Below are 24,034 nucleotides of genomic sequence, written 5' to 3'. Positions count from 1 at the left end.
TCCATACTATGTTATAACTATGAAGAAGTTTTGTATTTAAGACTCCATACTATGTTATAACTATGAAGAAGTTTTGTATTTTTACAGTTATATACCTAAAACCACGGAAATCAAAGTGAGATTGTTTTCTCCCTCAGTGTTAAGGTAAATTACAAATGACATCTTTTAGTACCTTTGAAAACTTATAGTTAGGTGTCCTTCAAGTTTTAAATTTGTCTTAAGTATAACATTTTAATAAATTACATTTTCAAGTATAAATTCAAGAAAGATGGGTTAGCGCTCCCTCTACTGGTGCCTATTAACTACTGCAACACTAACACTAAAATCTGATCCATATATTTTAAAACCATTTTTTTCAGGGCTTTGGGGAAATAAATGGTTATAATTTTGAACTGATACACTTTTTAAAGTTGTCAGAGGTTAACAATATAAATATGCTTAAAGTTAATTGTAATAACATTTAACTATAAAGTACTTAAGGTAAAATTAAATACTACTCAGAAATAATGTATTTTTCTATTATATGTCTCTTAATGACAAACACAAATTGAATATTTTATTAACAACCTTAATAAATATATGTTCAGTGTAACTTAAATAATAAAAATACTAGAGTAAATTCAAACATTTAAAACTTCAAAAGTAAAATGTAAGTTTTATAAAACTTTCAATTTTGTAAACCTTATAAATGTATTATAATATTTACAATAATGTTCTAAAGTATGACATTCTCATTTCCACTTGTTAGCATCACAAGAAGAAAATTTTCTACAACTTAGAAAGTTTCAGTATTTCCTAGATAGAAAGGTAGGAAAACTAATAACATTTGACTATCTCATAGAATAAATCTTTCGAATACAATGTCTTATTTGACATTTACAAAACTTTAAAGTAAAACTTCAAAGTGTGTGTTATTCCTGTTTTATAAACTATGGTACATGGGTGTCATGAGCCATCTGTGGGCTGTGTGTGAGCCATGCACATTTCAGGGTATGAGGGGACTGGTCTGGCATTACCCGCTTTTTGGGCTATGCGATGCATGTGGGCCTTTTCTCCTTTTCTCTCGCTATACTTGTGATCCTGCACACCCCCTGAGGTGGATGTGGCTTTCCAAGATGTCAATCAACTTGCTGACCACAAGACATCACCAAGCAAGACTCCACCTTTCGAAACTCGATCGCTTGCCTTATTTGGGTGGAATAGTCTATGAATGGCTTTTCCCCAGTAAACAGGGGGAATTTCAGGTGTGCTCTCTCTTTTGCCTCTTGCCTCCCTTGCTCCCTTGCCTTCCAGTGTGGAAGCTGACACCTGGGGTCTCAGAGCCATCCCTAACCCCAAAAAAGGTATTTCTGTGTTTGTGTGGATTTTTAGTTGCCAACCTGGCCAGCTGGTGACACATGGGTGTTAAGGGGAATGTCATCAAAGGTCATGAAAGCTGAGCCAAGAACTTGTGGGTATTTCTATGACAGAGTACAGGGCTTCTAAGTTTACACAAACACATGTCTATCACAAGTGAGTTTGTCTCCTTATAACAAATTTCAAAACAGATGTTTGAACAGCTTATAATTATCAGCAAACATGTTCACATTTGGATTTCATGACTGAAACTGTTTCTAAGTAAGCACTAAAATTTTAAACTTCAAAAGGTTTTGGTTTAGATTGATAGCTGTATAATTTGGATCTAATTTATTTTTTCTATACTCCTTACATTTTGCTGTACCTTCCAGTCAACTGGATTCTGGGTTCAATATTACATATACTCCCTCTGAATTGGCACAAATAGAATTCAATTAGCTTTTTGCATCATAGTTCTTTATTCATAGTGCAACTTTGAAAAACATTTCTCTACCCTCTCTTTAGGGAAGCACTCTCATGTAAAGTACCCTGCCAGGTATGCATCAGATATAGCCAAGGAAACAAAAGCAGATTCTCCCTCAAAGCAGCTCACGTTCTCTTTAGAGAGCCAAAGATGGATAGCTGATTGTGATAGAGTGTGAGTATGGGTGGAGAAATCAATCATTTTTCAATGCAACCCCCCTATTTACTGGGGAATCTTAGTCAACACTGCATGAATACTTCTCTGGAATGGTCACGTTTTGTTTTCTTTATTAAATTATTTATTTATTCTAATTTGTTATACATGATGGCAGAATGCTGTTCATTTAATATGACAGATATAGAGTACAAATTTTCAAGTCACTGATTGTACACAAAATATTTTCACACCATTCGTATCTTCATACATGTACTTAGGGTAATGATGTCTAACTCATGAAATGGTTAGTTTTTACTAGTCCTTAAAATCGTGTCTTCAGCTTTCCCTTTATCCTCTTTAAGATATAAACTCCATACACTAAATTTTAAAAAGTAATAAACATTTTTTGTTGATCAGACAGATGCAATTTATGTGTCTGAAAGATGAAAGAACAGAGTTGCTCTTTTAATGCCCTGGGACCTGCCTGCTGCCCACTGAGGGCAGACTCATAAAAGCCCCATGCAAGCAGAGCAGCACTTCTGAGGCCAGTGGAAACCATCCAGGTATCCTGGAGTCTCTAGGGCCAGGCTCTTTCCCATGCTGGTTTACCTAAGGTCAGGAACAGACAAACCACAAAATAGGAAAATCAACTACATTAAAGTACAAGATCCTTTTTGCCCAAACAAAAACAGAATAAGTATAGAAAACAGGACATACCACATAGAAAAAATAAAGGAGAAGGAAAACCCATTCACATTTGTTCATGTGTGAGCTACTCATTATGCCATACAAAGAATCTCATTTAAAAAAAATCAAAATGAGAGGTTAAAGGCAAAACTGAGTTTTGGACCACGTGGATCTGCCTAAGTAGCCACATCGTCCTCTTCAGCTTTAAATAACCTGATTCTAACTACTATATTATTTTAGTTTGTCAATCCAGAGACCTTGCAACAACCTGACTCATTCTTGTTTATCAATGTGTTAGAAATTTGACTTCATATACTATTTGTAAATTTAAGAGAAGAACCAGGGACCACGGTGCTCAAGTTATGATGAGCATTATCAAGTAATGAGAGTTGCCAGCTTAGAAAGAAAATAGAGACGAATTAAAGGAATTAAGAATACCGAGTAAAAGACAAAAACTTTTAGAACCCACATATTATGTGTAAGTAAATGCACAAAGAATGAACCTCAGCATAAGTAGCACAAGACCTAAAATCTTACAGTTCTGCAAAGATTCTCTGCACATAAAAGACAAAGCAGAGACCAGGATCAACACCATGAAATACTGCAGAGAACCAGTTCCGAAGGCCTGCGATAGCCCTTCTTGAGTTAAGCACTGCTATGTAGGTGGGGCTTGGTTATGTGAGACTCAGCAGACTTAGGCTATGTGGCTTGGAGAAAAACAGCAGAGTAAGGAAAGCAGCCACAAAGAACAGTGCAGGCTTCCTCAAAACCCAGTGAAGGAAGGGGGAGAAAGACGGGTCGGGCAGGGTAGGTCCCAGAGTTGGTCCTTAAAAATTCAACACATAAAAACCAATTCTTACTGCTTAAACTTGCTTAAAGAAAACACACATTTGATCCTAAATGTTTTGATTCATACCAGTCCAGCTCTGAAGTGTTGGCTTACATAAAAGTGATTGTGGATGCTAGTTTAATGGACTTGTCTCTTCTTTATTAGGGAGTTAACTTTTGGCCTGAAGGTGTCTTTCCCAGCAATTGTCTCTGGCTCTATCCTCCATCTTCTCCACTGGCTCCAGCTTGCCCTACTTTCCTTCCTTCTGATTCCTTCTCACCACCAACCAGCTCTTCCAACTTGAAGCATTAGTCATGGAAAGCAACAGCAGATTCAGGAGTCTGACTGATTGAGAAAGAGTTCACAGGTATCAAATCAACATTGATCAAGTGTCTATTGAAAGTCTTGTATTGCATGGAAGACCCATGGATTAGGACACAACTTCTGCTTTGGATTTCCATCTACTGAAGGAGACAGATTGATAAATGAATATTCCACATGTATTATTCATTATGAGCAAATTCCTTACTCCTCTAAATTTCATTTATTTTTATCTAGAAGACCGAGATATAATAGGACTTCCCTTATAGAGATTTTCAAGAGAATTACATGAAATCATGCCTATTAAATAGTCTGTGCAGTTCCTGCAAATAGTAAACAGACAAAACTATTATTACATGAGTAAAGTTGCCTGGAAGAACAGAAAAAAAAAAAAAAACAGCACCAAAAATATGCACTTAACAAATCTGAGAATCATTTTGCTAAGTCTTGTGGATATTAAACATATTCATTCACACCAAGTAAGTCTAGAGTCCAGAATATCAGCAAATTAGCAATTAGCAAAGACTGAAGCTGAGTTCTATTCTATCCTCACTAATATTTCACGATGCATACGGCAAGTAAAGGTTCCCAATATGTGTCTAACTTACATAAGCAATTGAAAGGGCTACTATGTTTTGTGTTATGGCCACTAAGAATGTTTGATTCATGTTTTGGCAAACATGTTACATGTGGCAAATCCACCTTCACCCACATCTTCCATATTCATCTAATAATCTTCCATCTGCTAACAAAGAAAAAGCCCTGATGATGACAAATGCTTTGGAAAACAACTTAATGAATTTCTTCCCTAATGGAAGAACAGTAAATTGTTTCATAAAAGTGAAATATGGAAGAGTTTGAGGGCTAGTATTAAAAACAGTAAGCAGATGGACACAAAACTAATCCAATCTGTTAATTATATCCCATTTTTACAACCAGGTGTTTATTGCTCTTAGTAACTATAACTCAGAACAAGAAAAATGAAGGCCAATTAAATGAGATTCTCAGTAAATGCCAAGATTTTTAAAAGCTGTATTAATCAAAATCTGCCTAGTTCCATTCTTACTACGTGAAAATTAACAATAACAGTGCACCAGCTGTATATGTACAGCTTTTTAGTTACTTACTAAAACTACTGGTATAATGTAGCCTTTTTAAAAATATTTATTTTTCAGTTTTCGGTGGACACAACATCTTTATTTTATTTTTATGTGGTGCTGAGGATCGAACCCAGCGCCCCATGCATGCCAGGCGAGCGCATTACCGCTTTAATATAGCCTTTTCATTGCAAAGTATTCTTGAAGACCACACAACAAACCCCATACCTTCTTCCAGTTATTTTATTTGAAAAACTTGCATTTCTCTTCTCTACCACGAGATGGCATCTGTATGTCTAAAGAGAGTGATGGCCACACTATGCTATTACGAAGGGAGATATTCAGATACCAGCTGAAATTGATCAATGATCAAAACAAAACAGGTATGCACGGAATAAAGCTGTTGCTTAAGTTTCACCTAATGAAAGGCTTGATGAATTGCAAAGTGGTAAGAAGGAAGAAAGGCTGTCTTGGATCTGTGTCATACATATAAATATTTCATATGAACTTCAAAAAACCATAAGGTGGGCATTGTTTCTGCACCTGTCCTTTCCTAATGACTCAACATTACTAAGAAGCTAAGAGACAGCATACATAGAACAGTGGTGAAGGGCTGAGATGTTAAACCCAGACTTGACTGGATTCCAATTCAAGTATGTTCATAACTGTATAATACAGCAAACTTACTTTCTTTCTGTGCCTTGGTTCTAGAAATAACCTATAAAATGGGCATGTTAACACTGGCATCTACCTCATGAAATGTTGGAAGGAGAACACAATTTACTCATATAAAGTGTTTAATAAATGCCTAGGTATGATAGTATCATCGTCAGCGATAATAATATACTGATAAAATATCAACACAGGTCCAGCATCCTTAAACCCAAATTCCAAAATCTGAAACACTCTGGTCCCAAGCATTTTGGATAAGGGCTGCTCAACATGTAATAACAATGTAAAATACCTACTATCAGGTTCCTAAATATCTAGCCCTGGTGCCTTCTCATGTAGAACAGCACAGTAGAATAGGACTATCTGAATTTGAATCATGTTTCCTCATTTGAAAAATAAGAATTAAATGTAAAATATTTAGAAAAACACCTGGTTCATGGTAAGTGCTTATTTAGTGCTAAATAAATAAATGTAGGAAAGAGACCTGGCTTGGGGATTTAGATTTTAATCTTGGATTAACTAGCTGTGTGGCTATAAAAAGTCACTCAGTATCCTGGAACTTAAGTCTCCTTGTCTGTTAGATTAGAAAGTTGACATATTAACAGTTGGTCTGAAATTTTGTTTAGATAAACAGCATATTAGGGAGCCAAGACAAGAGTAAAAATAAGCATAATGCTTCAAGATAGGAATAACTGCTGCAAAGAGATTTGTTAAAACTCTAAAAGTATTCACAAAAAGGAATGATTAATACTAATTTGGAGTGGGAAGGGCTTGAAGAAGTGGCATTCAAGATTTTGACCCTGTAGGAAGCCTGAGGAAGAAGATATCTAAGACAAGGAAGAAGACAAGCAATGGCTCAGAGACAGGAACATAGAGAAATGACAGGGAAGAGTTCAGATTTGCTGCTGGGTCCATGAGTGAGGGCCACACGGAAAATCCAAGCTGGGAACAAATCACAGGGAGCTTTGGGGGCCAGGTGAGGTGTTGTGGATTTCATTACATACACACAGGAAACTGACTAAATGAAATTGTTGAGAGAACGGATAATAAAGTAAGAGTAAGAAAGTGCCCAAATTTCAAATCACTATGTATTGCTTTAAATTATTTACTTACAATAATGCAACAGAAAAGCTTTGGTTAAATTAATTGGTGAAGTGTCATTATTAAGGCAGCTTCAAACCACCAAAAATAGTCCAAGTGATACAATGTCTCTATACAGGGATATACCTATGAAGGTAAATAGCAATCTGAAAATCTGCTGATAAAAGATCAGCACATACTGAAGCTGTTCAAATAGGAAATAATCAGAATAGGTTAGGTGACATTCTGCAGGATGAACCACAGCTGAATGCCCATTTTTAATTTAGTCTTTTGTCTTGCAAGGTTTTGTGCAAGCCTTTTCAGGCCCATTGTTCCCTTGCAGTCAGACTAGAGAGCTTCTTGGCCTGGCTAGCCAGGGTGACGGCACTGCCCCCACGCCTGTCCCTTCAACACAATACCCCATATAATTATTCAGAGAAGAGGCCAGCAGTACGGACTGCTGTGACACCTGGGTCATGGCCTCTGACACAGAATCTGGGGCCAGCCCAAGTCTGGTCCAGCAGCAGAGGAGCAGGAAAAATGCTAAGGGGGATGGGTGGGAAAGCAGAGTGAAATGCTATGCTCTAAAATGCTATGTTCAAACACAGTAACAAAAACACAAATCACAGTTAGCAGTGTGATTTGCCTTCAAGTTTTCCAAAGACTACAGCATTTCTCCACTCTCTATCACACCAAGATGAGGGGAACAGGTCTCTTTTCAGAGGAAACCCAATTCTTGTCTTTTATCATCCAGCTTCATGGAAAAAGTTAATTAGTTAATTCATGACGGTTAAAATGATGTCGTAAATGAATATGCAGCATGCTGAATTAAAGACAGATTTTTTAGCTAAAAGAACATAAATTTTATTTTAAGCCTAGGTTAAAAATTCATTCTTTTTTGTTTACAAATTGAATTTCTGTAAAGATTGTTAAAACATTTTTCACTCCATCTGCATTCTAAATTTACAGGAGATTTGTTTAATGATGACTATGCCAAAGTGTTATCAATCGGTTCTGTGATAATGCAGAATATTTACTTGAGTGTAAAACAAACAGAAGGGCAGATGGAGGGGGCAACTCACCATGCTCCAGCCTTCCCTGTGTGCACTGTACAGAGCTCTCACGGAAGCTGATGGTATTGTCTGAACCTGTAATGACTCAGTCCCTCTCCACCCTCCTGGAGGGCCTCAAGATAAATAATACCTCAGGCACCAGGCAAAAACATCCCCTCTCCTACTGAGTCTATGATAATTTAGAAGAAGGTTTTTTTTGTATGTGACTTTTAAGAATCAGTTTTCTATCAAAATAAGTATATCCTATTAATAGTCTCTCTTTTTAAAACCATCATAAAATGACTGGGATTGTTTTGTGAAATCCAGAGGCATAAGGCTTTCACAATTATATTGTATTCACTGGTATTTTGATATTTATTTTTTGATCTTGTAATCTCACTTTTACACATCTATCGGGCTTTCAAGACTTCTTTTTAAAAATATTTATTGTTTTTGACAAATGTATTACTTCATGCTGTCTGGTTAAGAAAAATTTAGAGGGACTGGGGTTGTGGCTCAGGGTAAGAGTGCTTGCCTAGCACGTGTGAGGCCCTGGGTTCGATCCTCAGCACCACATAAAAATAAATAAATAAAGGTATTGTGTCCAACTGCAACTAAAGAATATTTAAAAAAAGAGAAAAATTTAGAGTCCAAGATTTCTACTTGAACATTGCTATTAAATGAATCTGATTTACATCCACACACTGAAAAACTAATCTGAAAGTGATATTGCAGTCTCCTCCCCAGTCCACAGGGTTTTTTATCTTCTGTGTTCTTCTCTAATGAGAGGCCTTTCCCTTTGTGAATCCTGTAGAAGAAAAGTACTTCATTGGTCCAATTTTTTAAGATGAGTCTCTACCACCGTATCATCAATCTATGGAAATGAGCTAAGGGTTGGTATTTCCTTTGTGTGGAAAAGAGAAAAAGAAAAGCAGTGGTTTAACTGTCCCAAAGTTTATGAGGTATATATGAACCATACTAATAAGAAATGGTTACTTGTCCACATAAGACATTCCTGATTAATTTAAAAATGAATAAAAAGAGTGACTGCTGATCACAAGTAAGAATTTCTAATTTAAAAAAAATGCAGTAGGTAGAATATATAGTCTCCTATGACAATTAGGAGGGTTTCAAATTTTCAAACCAAGTTTATTTGAAATTGTTACATAGAAAATGAGATAAATTCCTTTGATTATGTTGATATTTCTGTCAGAGCAATGCTTACCCTAAAAGTACCCACAGTGGAATAGTCAAGTGGCTCACGCACCATACTTGCCTAGCATTTGTTTAAGTAGCTGCTCTGCCAACATGCACACACAGTCTGTCTCACATACATCAATGCCTTACAAACAATATTTTTACAGACTGACAGAGAGAGCCTATTCATGACAGCCAAATTTCCCCTGAAGCTATGAAATAAATTTCCTTCCAGGACTAACATTTCTCCGTTTCACTGTCATGGGCTCGCCGTGCCATTTTGACCCTTTTGTGAGGCAGCATGAAAATACCATCTATCATCTCCCAAACCACAGCAACTTGGTTAGAGGTACACAGTTTCATTGCAAAAACATCTGCAGCTGGATAACCATCCCTCCAGATCTCAATCCTCGGCAGTTAAAAGCAGGATGGGAAAGGTGCAGGTAGACAGCTTGAAGAGTAAAATCACTCTTAAATCTCTTCTCAAGTGGGAAATGCAAGCTGGAGAAACAGCTTCATCAATCATAGGGATAAAGTCATGATTGTTTATTTGCACCTCCTTTAAACCCACAAGAAGTACTATACTACTGTACAACTTATTTAAACATTGCTGAATGCATCATTCTGAAATCAATTGTAATTGCTAGCAGATAAGGGCAAGTTCTTTGATATAAGCAGGTGCAGTTCATTAACATGTTAATTGGCTATAAAAAGTCTACTCAAATTCTATACAAACCTTAAATCTTTCAAGTTTTAAAAAACACTTAAGACTTCTGGAGTACTGGAATGTATCCAATATATCCTAAAATGGTTTCAATACACGGTAGAAAATTTCAAAAAATTTGGGCAAATAGCATATTAAACCAAAAGGATGTTCTGATGATATTCCACAGATCTAAGTTTGTTATATTCAATCAGAAATATATTATTATAAACATCAGTTTATAAACATTTCATGGATAAGAGATATTTAGTTAATAATTTCAATTCAGAGTGTTTCTGTCTTATCCACCCAGCTGTTTTTTAGTTCCTCAAAGTGGCCTTTAAGTTGGAAGGACCATGGGACAATGCGAATGAGAAACTGATTTTCTGTGCCATTGTTTCCTAATAGATAAATTTATATGACAGTAGATACCAATTGATAGAACTTAAAAATATCTCCACGTTCCTATATTGTTATATAAATAGTTACTTTAAAAGTGCTTTTTGTTTTAACCATGTGCATGGTCATTATAAATCCATTCTCTAACTTGGAGGTAAAGATTAAAGATTAAAAACACAATAAAAGGAGTTTTTATTCTTTTAAAATTGCTTTGAGTTGCTTTGTGCACATTTTGATGTGTCCGTTTTGTCTGGTACTCTTGTGCACTGTCTCTTTTGTTGAACCATCACATACTTCACATCCTACCTAAATACTTGGACAAATTTCTTAACCACAAGAGATTGCTCCTACACATTATTACAACCAATAAATTTAACAATGACACAATTTTATATATTTGTATCTATACTTCCAAAACTGTCCCAGTTATGTTCTTTATAACTGTCTTTTCCTACTGAGAACTGAACTAAGGATCGATACTCTACATTATGTCTCCTTTATCTAGGACTGTCTTGCTCCTTTTCTGTGTTCCTTGAGGATGGCATTTTTGAAGCCTCCAGTCTAGTTATTTTGCAAAATATCTCACAATCTAGACTTTGCTTCCTCATTATCAAATTCCAGATAAACATTTTGGCAAGGATATTATATAGGTTAAATATGACGTTAGGGTATTTTTATGAAAGGAAATAAACCTTAAATATATGCTTTTTTCTGAATGTGGATTTGTTATAATGCTTGTTGAAGAGGAATACTATGGTTTCAGAAGCTCTCCTAATTCCAGAAGTGCCCAATTTTCTTTGTGGCCAGTTTTACCTACCTGTATAATTTTCTTTGTCTATGTACATGAATGTTTGTGTTGATCACTTGCTTAATACTAAGGACAAGAAGAGAACAACATTAACATGCTTTTAGACTTCTTGTAAGCTTCTTGTAAGACTCCTAGAAATATACAGAACTTTTTATATCAGATACAAATGCAGATTTCTTTTTCATTGTCTTCCAACAAATCACACAGGAATACAAATTTATAAAATGTACCCAGCATGGGAACAGAGAATCAGGGCCGTACAAGTGTGCAACTGAATCAACATAAGGCAGAGAATACTGTGATAAAAACAGTAACAGCAATTTCTCAGAATGGAGATGTGCATGAAAAAAAATGATTCTTTTTTAAAGGGTGCCTTCTTCCTTCTGGAAGTTCAGAGGCTTTAAAATGTAGTTTCTGTAGTATTGTGGGATTGGAATTAAGGCCCATCTGCCATGATTTTATTTCTGAGTCAAAAGGTCATTTTCTGAAAAGGCTGGGAATGTAACTACTCGAGAGGGGAAAACACTAAACATCATCACACTTGGCCACGCAGATGGAGAAAGGTGGAAGTTCAAAAAATTATTTTAATTGTTTCCTCCACTAATATCTCTAGGTCATCCAAAACCTTAAAACTTGTTAAATGATCTTAGAAACTATAAGAATCTTCCTTCCTTATTATCTTAAGCCATTATCAAGCATAAGTTAAAATGATTTTCAGTACATAGATTTACAAGAAATCTCAACAATTTCAACATACAGAGTTTTCTAGAGGTATTGCATCTCAGAAATTCAACAGTATATTACAACCTCCTTCTAGTCATATAATATCTTGTGTCCCACAGCTAACAGTGTTTGCAGTTCGCTTTGGCTTTATGCAAGTTCATAGCTAAATTTCTAGATCAGTTCTAGTAATTGTACAGATCTTATGGCAAGCAATAAAGAAGGCATAATCTTAGGGGGCTGGGGATATAGCTCAGTTGGTAGAGTGCTTGCTTCACATGCACAAGGCCTTGGGTTCAATCCCCAGCATGACCCCCCCCCCCAAAAAAAAACAGAAGTCATAATCCTAGTTTTATTAATTTTCCAAACTTTATCTTTACCCTCATTTCTTCATCTAGGTAGGTTTATGCAATTAAAAATATTTCAAGGGGCTGGAAGTATAGCTCTATGTAGAGTGCTTGCCTGGCATGCATGAGGCCCTATGTTCAATCCTTAGCACCATCCCCCCAAATTACTGTTTTTTTAAAACTATGATAATTACATACATTATGAAATATTTATAAAATTCAGATAAGCAAAAAGAAATAAAAATAAAATGTCCTCAGGACTAGCAACCAGAGTTAAGCACTGTAAATGTTTTGATGTTTTTAAAATTCCCTTTATTTTATTTTATTTTTTTATTTTTATTTTTTTTAATATTTATTTTTTAGTTCTCGGCGGACACAACATCTTTGTATGTGGTGCTAAGGATCGAACCTGGGCCGCACGCATGCCAAGCGAGCGTGCTACCGCTTGAGCCACATCCCCAGCCCCTTAAAATTCCCTTTATTATCCAAATATACAAATATGCTATTTTAAAAATTTTATAATCTGCTTTTTAAATTTATTCAGCTTATTATGTCTTTCTGAAACATTCCTTTAAATGTCCACACTTTTCCAAATTATATGATGTACCACAGTTTATTTTTTAAAATCTATGCCGCTAAATATTTAAGTTTTCATGATTATAAATGATCCTGTATAGTGCAGTAATTATTATTGTGGTTGAATATTTATGTTTGTTATTATTTTCTTATGAGGTATTTCTATTATGGACTTTGGGTAAAAGAGTATGCATATTGTAAGTCCTCTCTTTTTTTGATATTGCCCAATCTATCCCTAGAAAAGTTGTCCCTAAAGGGAGAATACACATATACATATATATATACACACACATATTTTCTGAAGTTGTAGATGGATAGAATGCCTTTATTTTATTTGTTAATTTTTATGTGGTGCTGAGGATCCAACCCAGTACCTACCTTACGCAAAGACTTTGCCACTGAGCTACAGCCCCAGCCCAGTGGGAGTATATTTAATGCTAAATTCCTACCAACACTGGGCCTTATTCATCTGTTTACCTTTTAGTTTGTTGACTTTTGTGTTTTTTATTGAATCATTTTTAATTTTTCTTAGAAGGGAGCAGTGAGATATATAAATCTGAAATAATGACTCCACCTAGATATATTTACACAACCTACCAAGGAAGATGTATAATCTGTGATAATCAAACAAAATGTACTGATTTCCACTTCCACAAGTTTTGCAAGTTACTGCCACTCTGGTGGGCTGAGAAAGCTAAGATGCCATTGAAACATTCAGCTGAGGCAACTTCTCTGGTTTCTATGATAAACCATGAATATATCCCTGGAGTCAGCTATCTTGACTGATTCAAGAGGTCTCCACTTAACGGCAGCCCACCTTTTTTCCAATGTCATGCAAAGTCTTTCAAGATTTTAAACATCTTAAAACGGAATAGAAAAACATACACAATTTCAATAAACTATGTCAGGATAATACTAGAAAACTCTTGGATCATACAAACTTATCCAAACCAACTGATAAATCAGGTTGTTTAGACAATAAGATGGTACCAGTGTTAAGCCTATTTTGATGATTATTCTGACTATGGCTTACAGGATACCTTCTTTAATTCTTTCATTATTCCATCAGGGTCTTTCATCCTTCAGATCTCAATTCAATATTACCTTTTCAGGGAAACCTCCCCTGACTTCAACTCTCAAACTGTAGTGTCCACTATTACAGTCTCGTTAACTCTCTGCATCTTTTCCATTACAACATTTACTGAAGTTTGTTATTATAAACTATGTAATGATTTAATTAATGTCTATTTCCTTTTCTAGATTGTCAAGCTTCGCAACTGGATAATCATAAATACCTGATTCAATATTTTAGAACAATATTCCCCCAATTTTTTAATCTCACTCTCCATTAATAATTATTTATTTTTTTGCTTTTGCCGTGTTGGAGATGGAACCCATGGCCCCACACATGTTAACCAAGTGCTCTATCACTAATCTGTATTCCCAGTACCAACATTTTTTTTTTCAGGAATGCACACTCATTATATATTTATTTGTTTCATCTTTTATAACATATACATGTGTGACTGTCCTAACATACTGTGTATGCAATAAAATAAATAAAACTACTTTTAAAGGTTAAGATAAAAAAATTCGTTTCCATCATTAATGGCCTGTCTTGTAGCTCCCCTCTGTCATATGAAGTGTGTAATTAGGACAAAGCTTAAAATTTTATTTGTATTCCTTTTTTTTTTTTTAAGGAACAAAGTTTAAACGAAAACAAAACCCAAGAGTAATTACTGCTATACAACAAATGTTTTTTTTTTTCCCTATCCACCCAGAAGTTTCTTTCATGTGCTAATGGTGCCATTTTAAAAACCTCCTCTCATTTAACTTACTTAGATCTTTAAGGACCTCACACATCTAAAGATTCTTTACATTCTCCAGAAACTTCAGAGTGGTCTAAGGGTTGACTCTCAGTATGATTAATGGACAGTATTGATTTAATTTCCTACAAGAGTCTTCCTTCTCTAAGGAGATGTTGTTTGTGATTCATGTCAAGCATTTTACCAGGCTTTACAGACTTAAAACCAGGAGAATGCAAAGTTTACCAAAGGCTTCCCTTCATTCTCCAAAACAATTGAAAGTTCTGGCCTATGAAACAACCAAGAGCACATCGATAACTATAAGCATCTCTCTAAGACCAAGAAAACTGTTATTTGGGTTTTATTAGCATATACAGAAAGGAGGCAGAAAATAAAACAGTAAAATCAATTTAATAAACTTCAAGAACTTCAAGTATTTATATCTTCTTTGTAACAAATGCTGGAATATTCTATAAAAGATATACATAAATATATACAAGTTAAAGAATTAGTATAAAGCTATTAGTTAACTAATTATTAAACAGATGTAAGCATCATTAGATAGTAAGTAATGCAAGTTTCTTCAAATGTCTCCATTTGAAGAGTCACTGTGAACCAAGTATAAAAAAAATTTTTTTTGGGGGGGGGGACAAATAGCATGTCATGTGTTTTTGTATTTTGTATTTGAAGTAAACCTTATTTTCTCCACATATAAAGAGATAAGCAATTGATGATTCCCACTCTCCCTTATCTTTCACTCATGCCCATTCTCTGAAGTTTTTTGTTGCTTTTTTTCCCTTAAAAACAAAACAACAAAAATCCAGGGCTGAGGGTGTAGAGTACTTTAGCATGGGCAAAGCCCTGGATCTGAATCCCAACTGCAAAAAAACAAAAACAAAAAAGCTATCCAGATATTTCAAATGGGAATTTAGTCTGACAAAGCCAGGAAGAAGGGATGTTTGTTGAGAGAAAGAAAAGACCTATGCTCAGGGTTATCTCTGACTTTATCAGACTCCAAGTTTGACTTGAGACTTCAAAACTGGAAACACATCACAATTGGTATTTCACTTTATAGACTGGTAAAAAACAAAACATAGCCACTTAAAATCGTGGAACTTCCTTATCCTGCTTATTTTCCCGGTCTCCACAGGGGCCTTACTTTATTTAGGGTTCTTTTCAGTCAGGCATGTGAAGTGAGGCTCCATAAGCGCTGTAAATCTTTACCTAGCACCAAAGGTCAAAGGGTTATCTGTGCTATGTAGTTTTAGGGTAGGAACTTCTTTACTCTTTTTCTTTTCTTTTCTTTTTCTTAAGAAGACAAAACATATGGGTATGAATCACAGCAAGCTAATTTAGGTACTAAAAAAGTTCCTCTGTTACAGATAAACTGCTTTCTCAAGAAAACCACTGAATATCAACTTTTCAGTCATTCCACAAAGAGAAACCAGATGCAACTGGGCCCCTTCCCCACCACTATTGTCTGCTAGAAAACTTGCCACACAGCTGCTAAAACAGTGAAACTTCAAACCCACAAAAAGTGATGGCCATTTACGCAAACCACATCAATTTTGTTGGGGGGGGAGGCACTTTGTTTTGTTGTTCAAAAAAATAGTTTTGTGTCATTTTTGTTCACATATTACACCTCATTTAATAATAAGACAGATGTTTTTCACAGCATTCCATGTTTTACAGCATTTCAAAAGGTGATGACTATTCAAGACTATGGATTTAAAAGCCCAGGAAAAAACATCAGAATTCTTTTTTCAATTTCTTTTTTTTTTTTTTAAGACAAACCTTATTTTTTTTAAAGTTGGCAGAAACAAAAAGTCTAAGAAATACAGGCATATGTTACTGACTTTTTTCTCTCTGAAAAATGTTTAAGTAGGAAACAAAGTTATGTATAACATCCCACTGTCATTAATACAAATCTGACACAGTTCAACACACAGCACAAAGGTGAAAGGCACCGCTTTTCTCAGGAAACGCTTGTCATTTTCATGTTGTTTGCAATCCTCTGAATTTAAGCCATAGAGATACAAATTATGACAGTCGTGCTACTTCATTTAACTAGTTTATTTTAAAAATTACAAAAGGAAAGAATGCAAAAACAACTTCTGTGACTTGCTAGGACAGTCCATTGGAATGCCATCTATGCTTCTCCCATACTAAGGCAAAGGCTGATCCCCTTTGCTTCCTTTTTGGGGTACCAGGGATTGAACTCAGGGGCACTCAACTACTGAGTCACATCGAGCCCTATGTATTTTATTTAGAGATGGGTCTCACTGAGCTGCTTAGTGCTCCCCTTTTGCTAAGGCTGGCTTTGAATTCATCATCCTCCCATCTCATCCTTCCAAGCCCCTGGGATCATAGGCATGCACCACTGCACCAGTCCCCTTTCCTTCCTTCTTATTTGTAATTTCTTCTATCTTTTGTAAGGTAAGAAAGACTGATAAATTTTATGAATTATATCAAATAGAGAACAAATATAAATACAACCTCATCAATATGGAAAGAATCAGTTTCCAGAGATCTGAGAATTAAAAAATAAATAAATAAAAAGGACTCCACTGAAAGTTATAGACCCCCAAAATAACAATGTTGAAAGTTAGGACAACCACCATGTAAGAGATTTCAATGAGATTTGTTGGCTTTGCCCCTCTTTTTCCCAAAATGACTTAACTTTGTTGTATAAGCCTGCTGACTGGTTTCTTTTCTTCAAATCTATGTTAGTTTCTTTCAAGTAGCGAAGGCAAACAGATGCCGGGTCCCTTGGAACATGGTGCAGCCTAAACTTCCAACTGCACAAAAGTCTAAATCCATACAGTATTAAGCTGCTCTAGACATCTCCATCATAACCCAACATAACCCAAACTGAAGTCATCATCTCCCACTTCCCCTAAACCTGGTCTTACTCTTGAAAACCCTATTCCAATTATAGTATCATTCACTCAGACCTCTTGAACATCATTTCAATCTTTTCCTCTCTCAAATCATCTTTATGAACAGCTAACAGTTACTGAGCACTTACAAGGTACCAATGCACTGTGCTGAGGGTTCTACACTTGAAGAATCCTCAACATAGTAGATGCATGGAGGGACCTGAGATTCATGGAAGTGAAGTAAGTAGACCAAATCATTCTTCTAGGAGATTGGAGAGCTAGGGTTCAAACCCTGACCATTTGATCTCAAAATCCTCAGTCTTCTGATTTAATTTTTAAATTTACCTATATTACAACTTTCTTTTAATTGCACTGTGCTCTTTATACACAGATTTATGTAATTACTACCACAATCAGAATACAGAATAATTCCATCATATACAGGAGCTCCTAGGCAGTCCCTCTGTAGTCAAGTCCTGCACCTAACTCTAAATGATGGCAATCACTATCTGTTGTTTTCCATCTGTAGAGACATGACTTTCTGAGAATGTCATATAAATGGAATCATACAGAATATAACCTTTTGAGACCAGCTTCTTTCACTCAGCATAATGCCATTGAGATTCATCCACAAATTTTTGCAAATAGCAATATAGTTCTTTGCTTTTCATTGCTGAGGAGTTTTCCACTTGTATGGACATGCTGCAGTTTATCCATTCATCCACTGAGTTTAAGTTTATAAAGTGTTCGGCAATTATCACTAGAGGGGTGTGTGTGTGTGTGTGTGTGTACACACACACTTACTTGTTTTCTAATACACTTAGGATGATATTGCTGCATCATCTGGTATTGGCATGTTTAACTCCATAAGAAAGCAAGCACTAAACTCTTCTCCAGAGTGGCTATACCACCTTAAAGAACACATAAAAGTCTCAGATGTTCTGTATCCACGCCAGTACTTGTTACTGGCAGTTTTGGTGTTTTAAAAAATTTTAGTATATTTTAATAGGATGTAGTAGTATCATTACTAAGTCTGCATTTCCCCCAATGACTAATGATGTTGAGCATCTTTCAATAAACAACTCAGTGATAATCCCTAGATCCGAAGGCTCCAGATGTGATCAGTTCAGTCCTATTTATTCATTTGCCTTTGTCCCAATGAGCTACTATCCTAGTTCACACTCTCATCATCTTAGATTATTTCAACAACCAGCTTACTGATTCTTGTCTTCAGTATCCTTTTCCCGGGTCTATTTTAGTATCCTTTCTAAATCTACCCACTGAAATATCTTCAGCAGTTATCTTTCTAAAACAAACATGTCACTGCCTCACTTGAAAATTTCAAATGACTTGGCACTGCTTATACTATAGCAATGAGAACAAATCATTATCAGGATAGAAAGGTCCTTAAGACACAGATCCCATTTTACTCTGGGGTTTCAGACTCAGCAACTTCTACCTATACAATTCATCTTTCTTTTTCTTTTTTTAAACTAAGTTTAATATTTATTATTTGGTACTGGGATGAAACCTAGGGATGCTTTACCACTTGAGTACATCCCCAGTTCTTTTATTTTTATTTTGAGACAGGTTCTCACTAAGTTGCTGAGGGTCTCGCTAAGTTACTGAGGCCTCAAACTAGCAATCCTCCTGCCTCAGCCTCCAGAGTCACAGGGATTACAGGAACGTGCCACCATGCCCAGCTTTTTTCTCTTTTTTTAATTTAAAAAATGTTTATTTTTACATACTGGGGCTCAAAGGTAGAGCCTCGTAGATATTAAGCTGAAACACTGTACCACTGAGCCATATCCCCAGTCCTTAATTCACATTTCAGCCATAGAAAATCAATAAGGCTATATCTTGAATATTTTTGTACAATTTAAGTTCCTCTGACTAAAATGATATTCCCTCCATTTCTTTACCAGTCAAACTAGTCTTCATGATGCAGTGAAATTACTCATTTATCCTCTGTGTTTTTCCAGAAAATACTCAGTCTAACCCTCAATTTTGTCTATCAGGACTTTTTTCTATCAACACCAACAATTTCTTCATACTAAATTTAAATACTGTGGAGGAAGGCATGCCATCTTACATTTGTTCTCTTTGTCAATACAGTATACATTCAATAAACATGCACAAATTTTTTAAATCTAAAAATATTGCAAATAAACAAGTTAAAATCCATCATCAGGATGGATAAACTTTAATAACTTTTTTATGAAACAAAATGTGACAATTGGTATAGACAGATTGGTATAGACAGCTATCTTATGCATTAACTTTATATGCGTAAGGTTATTTATACAGATCTAAAGTTCTAAGAAGAACATGTTGTATACACTCTAAAACTATAAATTTTGCTTTTCTAATGGTTTCTATAACTTAGCAATGTCTTCATCAGGAGTTAAGCAAACACCCAGAGAAGTAAAAATTGCACATCAATTTTGAGATTAATTTGTAATGGCAACTGCAGTCCATTATTAGAAATTTCTGAATTCAGTTCATCTTATGATCTGTGAGGCCAAGAAGCTTCTATGTCATAAGCCTTTTAGCAGGGGCCAAACAGAACCCCGAGAGGGCATGGAATCCTCTCTATCCCAGTGCTATTGAGTTCCATAAAACACTGCGCTCACTGTATTCACACAGAGCTGCAGAGGGCTTTGAAGACAGTGTTGTAGCATGAAGAGCACATCGTAAAGCTCGATGATGGCAGCTGAGTGGGCTAAAAAAAATTCACTTTTTTAAAGACTACTAAAGGCTCCTCGCTGCATCCTGTGAATTTAAAATACTATTTATGTTATGGTTTATTTTCTTATTCATTCCATAACACAAAATCTAATTGATTTGACAGTGTCCTTGTTGCCTAAAATGAGTTGTACCAAATCAAGAGTAAGTAAGCTTTCTCAGAAGATGGAATATGCTATTAGACTTGTGATTTGGATGCCTCCTAAGAGCCAACTCAAGCAAAGGGAACGATGAATGAAAGTACTGACACAGTTACAGAACTGGCTTATAAAGAAAGGCATAAACCAAAGGTCCTAATCCCTTACCCTTACATGTTAAAAATCAGAGGTGAAGTTGAGCAATAAAATAAATGTCCAGATTATGCTGCTGATCTTGGGTCTATACTTTTAGAAGTGAGAACATACATAGTCAATATCTGAAATTAACAAATCAGAGTATTATGGCTAGGTGCCTTTGATAGAGAACCCGTTCTTATGTATTTAGGTGGTTGGAAAAATTTTTTTTAAAGAATACTATTTTGTGACATTTCAAAATCATATGAAATTCATATTGCAATGTCCAAAAATAAAGCTGAATTGAAACTACCCCTGCATTTGCATATTTCCTTAGGCTGTTTTTGTACTGCAGTAGTGAACCAAACACTTTTGACAAGAGATGGTATGGCCCATGACATCACTCTGCTCTAGCTGTTCTAACTACCATGGACTGGGTGGTTTAAACAACAGAAACTTCTCTCATAGTTCTAGAATCTAGACATCTATAATCAAGATCTGGCAAAATTCAGTTTCTGGTGAGGGTTCTCTTCTGGCCTGCAGATGGTCACCATTTGGGCTAGGCCCTTGCATGCTAGAGACCCCACTCTAGTGTCTCTTCCTCTTCTTCTAGGGCACCAGCCTTATTGGAGTAGGATCCCACCCTTATGACCTCATTTAATCTTTATCACCTCCCCACAGGCCCTATCTCTACATACTGTCACATTGGGGGTTAGGGCTTCAACACATGAATTTTGGAAAGACATAAACATTCAGTTAATAATACAAACAAAGCCTAAAATATTTACCATGTGGCCCATTATAGGAAAGTTCCCTACCCTTGCTTCTCAAAGTGAGCAAAAATTTCAGGTCCCATCTGACCCACTGAATTAGAATGTGTTTTAAGAAGATCTATGGTTAATTTGTATATACATTAAAACTTAAGAAGCACTGGTTTCCAAATCCAGTGATCATGATAAAATCACTGGGAAAAAAAAAATTTTTAAATACAGAAAGATTAAAAAAAAAAAAAAAAAGCAGGCTCCACCCTGGGAGAACAGTTTTAAAACAACTACAACCACTGACATTGTTGAAGGCTGTGTTTCTGCACATTATTTCATTTAATCCTCCTGAAACATTCTAAAATAGATATTATTATTATCCATCTCTTAAAAAATTAGGCAAATAGCCAGGATTTTATATGTTAATAAATTGTGAAATTTGAAAGTCAGACCCAGGAAGCAGAGATGAAACACAATTAACTGGTATTTTTCTCTTAATTCTCAATGCCATGTGATTCTTATAATAGAGTATAGTAGATATACCAGGTGAATAACTGATATCATTTGAACTCACAAGATTCCCAGAAATGTTGAGATTTGAAAGCTGGGCAAGATTTTCCAATTTGAAAGAAGAGATAGAGATATACCCCATATTTCATCTACAGAATACCAAAAAATATTTCAGAATGGCAGGTGACTTTTCATTCAAGATAAAGAATTTAAGGAAAAATAACTAGATGATGCTTTGTAAATTCTGTATAGCCCTTATGATTTCATCCATCTGCAAATATTTTGTCTTTAAATAGAAGTAACTGCAGTTGGCAAATGAAAACACCTTTTTTTTTTTTAACTGATTTAATAGGGTTTTTTGTTTGTTTGTTTTGTTTTGTTTTTTAGTAAAAAAGATTTTTTTTTAGAAGGAAATGTTTCATGTCTTTTGAAATACTGGTTTCTAAATTTTTCAAGTATTAAGTTCCAAAATTTGAGTTGAATTATCAATCATGTGTAGCATTTTCAAATACTGCAGAAAACAGAACATTAATTTTTTTTTCTCTGTTGGCATTAAAAAAAATGGTTGAGTAATCCCTAAGTTTCAATGTGTTCTGGTTTGATGAGAGAGATAAAATGCAACATTGGAAAGCAAAATTTAAAAGATTTGGGCTGGGGTTGTGGCTCAGCGGTAGAGCGCTCACCTCACACGTGCGAGACCCTGGCTTTGATCCTCAGCACCACATAAAAATAAATAAGTGAAATAAAGGTATTGTGTCCAACTACAACTAAAAAAATAAATAAATATTTGAAAAAAGATTTAATGATAAGGAAAGTGAAATACAATACTTCAAAATATTCCCTTTACTCTGTCATAATTAATATTCAAACCTGTCAACAAGTTTTTTTACCTATATAGCAGGCAGTTTCCAAGATTATTCCTTTTAAGTCTACTGACTTCAGTTACATGAATTTATTTTATGACCTTTTGAAACGAAAAACTGAAAGAGTGTAGTCAGACACTGTTCAGAGTAACTATTTCTACAAAAAGTGAAAGTCAGCACAGGAAGAACTGAAGAGACAACAAAATATGAGGTATGTCCCCAAAGGTCTTGCCTGTGGTAAATAATGTTGATGGAATTTTTAAATTTGTCCTAAGAATGGCCTGTATGGAAATAAAAGTTAAATAATCTGATGGGAACAAGTGCTCCTTTACAAAGTCACAAGTTAATCCGGACAAAATGGTCAATGATGCTTATATTGTTACATGTTCTTTAGAAGAATCCAATTACCTATAATGATATTTTAGCTGATAGTTAACACCAACACACCAGATTATTTACAATGAAGTTACCAGCTAAAATCAGTCTGGGAAAAATGTACTATTCATGATTATGAAGACTTTGTTATAAAATATAGTGCATCTTGATCTCCATTTTTAAGAGCTGCAGACAATCATAAAATAACAATGTTATAAGGATTTTTTCCTATAGAATATTTCCAAAGATTTTCTGAGGCTTCTCTGTGGGACAGGGATGAGGGAACACAGACTGTGAAAGACTTCGGCTTGCCTTAAAATGAAGTTTATATTTGATAAACTGAGTAATTCTAATTCTCTCCAAAAGGAAACTGCTATTATTGTAAGGCTCACAATGTACTTATTCCAAGTGATTTCTTTCACATCACAAGCATCTTGTCCTGCCTCAACTAATGAAGGGTTACAGGTTCCTGTGGGAATACCAGTGGTAGCTTTTGATGATCTCTTTCCTTGAGATATGTAACTGCATAATCAAATCTTATTCTATTATGGCAAAAGACAACATCTAGAAACTGACTTAATTTTAGCATGCTCACTTACAAACTGGCTAAAGAAGTGCTGGTGGTATAGCTCAGTGTGGAATGCTTGCCAAGCATCTCCGGGACCTGGGTTTAAGCCCTAACAATGCAACAGAAAACAATAACAGAGTGCACAGAAACTGGCAAGGGACTCTAAAATTACATTAACAACTCAGGACTATTCCCTTTGATTCCTATTCCCAATAGTAACTGGAAGTTCCAAATTGGATTTATAAATGAACAAATCTTAAGTTTTGAAGGTGTGCAAGTGACCCACACATATTACTGATTTTAAATATTTGAATCTTTATGGGTGCTAATCATCATGCTCACCAACCGAGCTTGCTGTGAAGTTAAATAAAATAGCATGGGTTTTTTGGCAATATGAAAGCTAAAAATGACCTAATATTAGTGTCTTAAGCATCAGTGTCCTAAATGTTAAACAAAAGTACCATCTAATTAATTTTCCCCTTTTCACTGTACTACATAAAGACTAAATGATTCAGAATAGTTTCTGACAGCTTACAAAAACAGTCCCTTTGCAATTAGAAACTAAAATTTGAAGTCAATTTCTGAAATGGACAAAAAAGGAGGAACCAAATTTTTCAACTAGTCTATTAACAGGGAACAGAAGTGTGTTTTTAAAGTGAAAATAATCATTACAAAAATGCAAAATACTGAAGCAAACCTCAAATCACTACTTACAACAAATCACATAAACATCCTGAATCACAAGCTTAATGTTTTTTCCCCACCCGCAAAAGGGAACCAGTTCTTAAAATCA

The 24,034-nt window shown here is 35.2% G+C and overlaps 1 protein-coding gene across 1 annotated transcript in view; it reads right to left on the bottom strand.

Moving 5' to 3' along the window:
* Positions 1–24,034, bottom strand: part of Prtg (protogenin) — a gene marked incomplete at its 5' end in the record, with an annotated part of 124,444 nt that overhangs the window by 25,519 nt on the left and 74,891 nt on the right. The gene's annotated exons all lie outside the window — the stretch shown is intronic.

The sequence above is a fragment of the Marmota marmota genome, unplaced genomic scaffold (assembly GCF_001458135.2).
Source record: "Marmota marmota marmota unplaced genomic scaffold, marMar, whole genome shotgun sequence".
NCBI lineage: Eukaryota > Metazoa > Chordata > Mammalia > Rodentia > Sciuridae > Marmota > Marmota marmota.
The sequence above is the reverse complement of the archived record's forward strand: the minus strand, read 5'-3'. Positions and strand labels throughout refer to the sequence as shown.